The following is an 8,156-nucleotide window of genomic DNA, read 5'->3' as shown; positions in this document are numbered from 1 at the left end:
TAGGGGGCAATAAAAATATTTACAGAATGAGTTAGTGGATACCACTACCCCATCCTCTATCTAGTGCTCCCTTCACCCCCTTCCCTCTTAGCTCTCTCTCTTTGGCAACAGTTACTGGTCCAGGAGGAAAGCAGAAGTAAAGTCACAATTAAAAGTCTTGGTACAGATGCTGTATGTCCTAATTTGCTTTTTGCTTCTGTGATAAACACCATGACCGAACCAGCAACAGGAGGAGGAAAGGGGTTGTCTGGCTCAGTTTACAGTCTCTCATGAGGGGAAGCCGAAGCCAAAGCTGAAGTCGACACCACGCAGAACTCTGTTCACCGGGCTGCTCCTTCATTCTAGCTCGGTCAGCTTGATTTATTTTGTTCTTCTTTCTTTTTTATTTTGTTTTGTTTCTTCTTCTTCCTTTTCTTCTTCCTTTTCTTCTTCCTTTTCTTCTTCTTCCTTTCTTCTTCTTCTTCTTCTTCTTCTTCTTCTTCTTCTTCTTCTTCTTTCTTTCTCTTCTTCTTCGTTCTTCTTCTTCTCTTTTCTCTTCTTCTCTTCTTCTTTCTTCTTCTTCTTTTCTTCTTCTTCTTCTTCTTCTTCTTCTTCTTCTTCTTCTTCTTCTTCTTCTTCTTCTTCTTCTTCTTTCCCCAGAAATAGAGTTTCTCTTGTAGTTGTGGCTGTCTTGGACTCTTTTTGTAGACTTGGACGACTTCAAACTCACAGAGATCTATCTGACTCTGCCTCCCAGAGTGTTGGAATTATAGGTTTGCACCACCACACCTGGCTATTAGCTTGCTTTCTTATAGCATGCAGGACCACCTGTGCAGGGGTAGCCTGGTCCAGTTGGCTGAGCCCTCCAACCCACATCAACCACTAATTAAGCAATTCCCACAGGCACTCTAATGGAGGCAGGTGGGGCTCTCCTTTTCCCAGGTGAATATTGTAGGAGAGATGGAGAAGTTGAAGACTGCTGCCATGGGGTGATGGGTTGGGAGCTCTAACTGTGTTTTGTAGAGTTGTGGGTACAGTTGATGCCGTCTGTCCTGGGTCAAGTTCTAAGTGAGCCACTTTGGAGTCATTACCATTTACATAGCCTAGGCTTCTGCCCGTGCTCTTTATCTGCACATCATCCTCTTCTCTCTCCTTTCTGTCATACAAGAATATAAAGCATTGCATGAGTGGGCTCTGGGCTCTTAGCAGTTTCAATCTGCGTTGTTCATTTGGATCCCATTTTGAATTTATATCTTATTTTGGCTTCATTATGTACAGAATACTTATGTACATAATTTACTACATACATTTTTATCTCCTCAGAGTAGTTCCATAAATCCTAGATTCTAGTCTTTTTGTTTTGTTTTGTTTTGAGACAGAGTTTCTCTGTGTAGTCTTGGCTGTCCTGGAATTCAACTCCATAGACCAGGCTGGCCTCAAACTCATAGATCCACCTGCCTCTGTCTCCCAAGTTCTGGGATTAAATACTAGATTCTGGTCTTTACAGATCCAGGGACAGTGACAAACATGATGGCTGCCTTCTTTCCTCCTTTAGTATTAAGATGAATCTCTCCTTTCCCAAATGAATAGTATGATGGCCAAGGATTTAGGGGACCTAGCTGCTCACGTACAAATGACATGGTGTTGCTGAGGTCATTGACTCCTGTGGCCCTTGGTCTCCTTATCTGGAATGTAGGGTTGACATAGGGCTGACAGCTGTACGTGTGTATAGAAACATCAGAGGGTTGCTGAAAATTCTAAATGAAATAGACAATGTATGTAGAACTCTGACTGGCACGCAGAATACAGCCAGTTAACACTGTCTAGTGAAACAAAAGAAGGAGTTGACGTTTCTGCTTTGCCAGTGCCTATAATCCTCTGCCCCCAGAGAGATGACTAGCCCATGAACTATGACAGATTCAGGTCCTGTTAGTGTGGCTGTGTGATTTGTGAGCATTGGCTGATACTTCCTCATTCTCTCAAGCATATCCAAGGAGTAGCAATGAACCATATTAATAAAGTATTCATTTGTTTCTAAGACCTGATCTATTGGGATTCCTCTTTGCTTAAATGCATAACCTGTTTCTACATCTATAATTTCTTGAAAAAAAAGGTAAATATTAAATATTAGGATTCTCAAAATTTGAAACTTCACTATAAATTCTTTCTTCTTTCCAAGATACCTTCTTCAGCAGGCGATCCAGGCCCTCTGTGACAATAATAACCAAAGAACAAACTGGGCAAAAATCCCCCCTGAGGCTCAGACAATCTGCTGTCCTTTGGTGTAATTGGCTTAGGGCTAAGATGATCTCAGGAAAACGCACAATACAGAATAGACATTAAACACTCAGAAAACAGAGGGAATTGAACCAGCAGCAATCTTTCCAACACTGAAGGGACTGCAGTTTAAACAGCTCTGTTGCTGACAATTGACTGGGGAGAGGATGCAGCAGGGTGAATGGTGAAGCACCAAGGCAACACAGCAGCTCTAGAGAAAATTCAGGGGCGTGTGAGCTGGGGAGAAAGGAACTCAGGTTACACATCTAGAAAGGTGTCTTTGAAGTAAATGAGGACATTTCCTCTCCCTAGTCTCCTGTTTTAATCCCCAGATATTTGTTTGTTTTGTTTTTGTTCTTTATTTTTGTTTTATTTTGTTTTTTGTTTTTGTTTTGCTTTGTTGAGGCAGGATTTCTCTGTGTAGTCATGGATGTCCTGGACTTGCTTTGTAGGCCAGGCTGGCCTTGAACTCACAGCGATCCACCTGCCTCTGCCTTCCAAGTGCTGGGATTAAAGGTGTGTGACACCATACCCAGCTGCTTTTGTTCTTCATAATGCTTGCTCTCTATATACGACTTTATGCTATACAAGACTCTCCTGGGCTATACACTTAGAGAAAGCTGATTTCTCTGACAGACTTCTGCTTAAGCCACTGTTAACCGTAGTATGACTTAATGTGATGATGCAAAATTTCAAAGGACCAATCAAAAGGCAGAATCCTAAGGGGGATTCTTGATTCCCCGGTGTGAATTATCTGATGCACTTGGAGATTGGACCTCTGTGTGAAGGCTTTCCCACACGTGTCGCACCTGTAGGGCTTCTCCCCGGTGTGGATGCTCTGGTGAGCTTGCAGAGCTGAGGCATGACTGAAGCCTTTCCCACACTCCTCACATGCATAGGGTTTCTCTTCCGTGTGGATTTTATGGTGGGAGTGAAGGTTTAAGGTACTCCTGAAGCGCTTCCTACACACGTCACATATATATGGCTTTTCCCTAGTGTGGACTCTCTGATGGGTGTGAAGATTCGATGTGCTTCTGAAGTGCTTCCCACAGACGTCACACCTGTACGTTTTTTCCCCCGGTGTGAACTCTCTGGTGGACTTGAAAGTCTGAACTCCCGCTGAAGCCTTTCCCGCATACATTACAGCGAAAAGGCCTCTGTCCTGTGTGGACCCCCTGGTGTCTACGGAAATTGAGAGTGAACTGAAACCCTTCCCGCACTCTCCACATCGATATGGCTTCTCTCCCGTGTGGACCCGCTGGTGGCTGTGAAGGTGTCAGCTCAAGCTGAAGCGCTTCCCGCACGTGTCGCACTCGTAAGGTTTCTCTCCAGTGTGGGATCTCTGGTGGGAGTGCAGGTTCGAGCTACAGCTGAAGCGTTTGCCGCAGTCGCCGCACTTATACGGCTTCTCCTCCCCTATGTGGGTTCTCTCGTGGATCTGGCGGTGTTCCCACTTTGTGAAGCCCTTCCCACACATTCCGCACTTGTAAGGCTTCTCTCCGGTGTGCACTTCGCAGTAGATTTTGAGATCCCAGTTGCAGCTGAAGCCTTTCCCGCGCTGCTGTCACACCTGTGGGGCTTCTCCCCCCATGTGCACTCTCTGATGGGTCTGAAGATTCAAGCTTTGATTGAAACCCTTGCCACACATGTGGCACCAGTAGCGCTTTTTCCCTGGATGAGCACTTTGTTGAATGGGGACACTGGAGCTATGTCTGCTGTCCTTGTGTGTACTACGTACAGGGGACTCTTTTTCTAAAAAGACTTGCTGATGGCGTTCCTGACTGGAGCTGTCAATGAAGGCTTCCTGGCCCTTGGTACACTGGTAGGCCTTCTGTTCTGTGTAAACATGATGCTTCGTGACGGGTGACACAGGAAAGATGACTTTACCACAGTCGCCGCTGCTGTGGGCTTTGTCTCTCCTATGCAGGATATTGTTATTACGGTGGGAAGAGAAACTCGGAATGTCAGCTCCTGGAGCCAACAGCACTGCATTGCTTTTCACTGGAGGCTGCAGATACTGTTTCCATCTCTTGCCAAGATGCATTTTACTCCTAGAACTCTGACCTCTACCAGAGAGAAACCCCTGATTTTCAGTAATGCAGGAAAGGTCGCATGTGAGACTCTCAAGATAGCTGTCGTGCTCAGAAGTCCAGGGAAGCTCTTCTGCTCCTGTGTGGCAGGAGGGGTGGCATTGCTCTAGGAAGTGAGGACCCTTTCCTTGAGTGTTTATTTCAGCTTCTGGAGTTCTGGCCAGTTTGTTGACAACACGGATTGCCATTTGCCAGCATGGAAGCTGCCCTGGTGAAAGGCACTTTATTAACGTTGCATGAAGAGACTCCATCTTGTTTGGACTTTGGCCCCCTGACTGCGTCAAGGATGCAAGGACTTTCTTGTGGAACCTTCCCAAAGCTAAGGAAAGCCTCTGAGGTCAAGGTGTGGCAGGGGTGTCCTTGCACGCAGGCCCAGAGAGGCCGTTGTTAGGAAGCCACTGACAGAAGGTTCCTGAAGGTCTCCAGCACCGCGTCATGGTACAGCTTCCTCCGGGCAGCATCCAGCAGCCCCAGTTCCTCCTCGCTGAAGACCACGGCCACGTCCCTGAATGTCACCGCCTCCTGTGACTTGATCATTGTTCTCTTCTTCTCTTTGACACAAGGCAGGGCTCTGGGAAGCAAGCACTTAAGCCTTCAGGGCACTGGCCTCTGTCCCCACAGCTCCTCTCCAGGCTCCGTGGGAAGCTGGACTACACAAGCAGCTGAGATGGTCCAGGAATCCCGGGCAGCGCCGCCTCAGGCAGAGCCCAGCAGAGACGACCTAGCCGCCACGCCCCCCACCCCTCCCCCCCCCGCCCCGCTTCTCCCCGGGCCGGCAGACTTGGTCCCCGAGGGGAGACACCGGGAGCACAAGCGCACACGAAGAACCATGGGACGTTCTTGCCATGTCCAGGAAGTGGTCTCCCGGGATTCTTGATTCAAAGAGCCTTTTACCTTAAATTTCCCTTATAAAAATTTTAAATTGTGGAAAATGGTGAAAGGAAGTACAGGGAAAATGGGAACCATCTTGAATTTTTTTAGAATGGCAGGGCCACAAGTTCGTGGCACAATCACGCTATCCACATCAATTTCATTGCCAAGTGGGGCCAGTTGATGTTTCCAAGGATTCCCCATGATTGACAGCTTACAGAAACCTAAGCACTGAGGCATGAGGCATCACACAGGGTGGCTGCTCACGCTTCCAACGTGCTAAGAAATGCCTACAAGTCAAGGGGGCAGAAGGACTGGTGCCACCAGGGAGGTTCAAAACTCTCCTAAAACCGCTCTCCGGACTCTTCAATGAATTACCGACCTCAGCACCTGCACTGAGTCCTGCCACACTGTCATTTGCTGATAGGCTGCACCTACATTCTGTCTTTAAAATAACAACTTTCAGCAGTCACTGGCTATTAAACAATTTCTTGGAGGAGAAAACAGCACTATTCCATACTGCAAGTGCCCCTGTGTGTGTGTGGCACACATATGGGGCTCAGTGTGTGCAGTTGACCAGGAGCAGCTTTGTTCATGGCTCCTATCCCTCCTTTCAATGGTGGTCATTTCCCCTAGCCCTGGGTGGATGAGCATCTGAGATAGTCTATGACTTGTTTTTGTTTATTTGCTTCTCAGTAAAATAAAAGATAGATACTAAGTCATAGACAGTCTCAATTCTGTCTTGACAGTCTCCAGTGCTTTGCCAGTGTAAAACGCCCAACAGTATATACCACCAACTTTCTTTTAGCTAATCTGGTCCTGCTTCAGTCTGAAGCCCACAAAGCAAAAGGAGGCCAGTAGGTTTCTTCTTCCTCCTCCTTCTCTCTCTCTGCTCACCTTTCCTAGGATACAATGCAGAGGAGGAGAGAGGACATATAAGGATAGGATTATTGTTGTCACTTGGCTTTGTGGCATTGGCTCTCTGAGCTGGCAGATGGTTACGGGTGGCTGCCCTGAGAAATTCTAGCTGTAGGAACGAGTGACAAAAAAAAAAAAGACTCATTTCAAGGGCTCTTTTCTTGCTGCTATATCTTACAAAGGAAGCTTATTTTGCCTCTATTAAGGAATCTCCATGTGTTAACTAGCAGCTTCCTCCTCAGTCCCTGGTTATCTTAAGTAAACATCCAGCCTTGTTCAGCTAAGGTCACTTCAGACATCCATGTGCTCCATCTTGACAGGGTAAAGACTGTCCTCTCCACAGGAAGCTCTTTATTCAATGGAAGTATCCTATATTTCTTGCTCAGGTAAGGCTGGAGACAGTAACCCAATCCTAGATTCCCACAGGTGGCCTGTTTGGTCCATCTTAGAGGCATCTAATGGAAATCAGCCAGAAAAAAAAAAAGAAAGAAAGAAAAAAAGAAAAAAAAAAAAAAGAAAGAAAAAAGAAAAGAAAAAAGGAAGAAAAAAAAAAAGAAAAAAAAAAAGAAAAAAATCATCTGTCATTCCTAACTAAAGGAAACCTATTTAATTATGCTCTCCTCTCTAGTCTTCAGGTAAGAATGAGATGAGGAAGATTGACAGGTGATGGGTGGAGACTGAATTATGCCAGCACCTCTTTCTCTAAACACCTCTGGTGTCTAAGATTTAGTTTTGTATTATTCATCTCTTCAAGAGGCCCACTTGCGCTCAAAGAGTTCCTTGGGGGCATTTCTTTTTAAACCTTCATAATAGTTTGCTGTTAATTTTTTAAAACTACATTTTTCACTTGTATGTACCTGTGTGTGTATAGGAGTGGGTGTACATTGGCATATGTGTGGAGTCAGAAGACAGCTATAGGAGGTGATTAATTCTTTCTACCCTTGGGCGGGGGGGCGGGGGCAAGGGATCAGACTCAGGTTGTCAGGTTTGGCAACAGTCACCTTTACCTACTGGAACATCTTGTTGGCCCAACAATGATTTCTTTTTGGTCCCTTTGTGTGTGTGTGTGTGTGTGTGTGTGTGTATGTGTGTGTGTGTAAGTGTGTGTGTGTGTAGTAGACTGTGTCACATGCTTCCTGTTTTGAATGCAGTCTCGTTTGGAAGCTTATTAAGAAACAAGGGACCCTTCTGTCATTTTGCTACTGTTCTTCCACAGTTTGCAGGGTGCCACCCCATTGCTTTAGTTCACTGTTATCTAGAGCTGGAATGTCCCCCAAAGTCTTAAGCATTAAAGGCTGGGTTTTGAGTTTGGCACTATTGGAAGATGGTGTGTGTCTCTAAGAGATGGGCCAGTGTGTGTGTACGTGCGGGAGGTTAGAAACTTTACCTGCTACATGCCCCTAACACGGTATGCTGCCTTGCCCAGGCCCCGAACTCACCCAGCCAACCAACCGTGAACCAAAATGTCCAAAACCGTCAGCCAAAGTAAACCCTTCCTGTCTGCTTTTCTCTGTGTCTTGCTACAGGAATGAAAGTCTGTGCATCATAGTGATTTATCTAGGTAGCAAGAAGTAACCCTCCTCTCCGCGCTCCCGCCACCCCCCCCCCCCCCCGTCCCCGATATGCTCACACTTGTCAACTTGTGATAGAAGGATATGTCAAAGGCTGACCGAGGTACCCCAGGTTCAGACGGCTTTCATTTCAATTCTTGAAAAGATCCACTTACCGAATGGTAAGCGTACAATTCATGGTGATTAAAGCAAGATTTGAGCAACATCTAAAGCCTTGTTGTCTTTTATGCTCCTCAAATGCTATGTGTTTTTGGTTGTTTGTTGTTGTTGTTGTTGTTGTATCCTGTACATTTAGAATATTCTGTTAAGAGACTCTCTGTGTTGTTTAGATCCTGTAGAAGTATTTACACTGTGTTAGACACCTTTTGGTTTCTGTGGTAAAGTACCATGAACAGGGCAAATATATATATATTTCTTTATGTGCCTGTGTGAGTTTATGCATAAACGTGCA

General features: G+C 45.8%; 1 pseudogene; it reads right to left on the bottom strand.

The window, feature by feature from the left end:
- Positions 1 to 2,911: 2,911 nt before the first annotated feature.
- Positions 2,912 to 4,992, bottom strand: LOC127189849 (zinc finger protein 235-like; annotated as a pseudogene).
- Positions 4,993 to 8,156: the final 3,164 nt, after the last annotated feature.

The sequence above is a fragment of the Acomys russatus genome, chromosome 5 (genome assembly GCF_903995435.1).
Source record: "Acomys russatus chromosome 5, mAcoRus1.1, whole genome shotgun sequence".
Lineage (NCBI taxonomy): Eukaryota > Metazoa > Chordata > Mammalia > Rodentia > Muridae > Acomys > Acomys russatus.
Note: the sequence above shows the minus strand (reverse complement) of the source record. Positions and strands in the feature narration are given on the sequence as shown.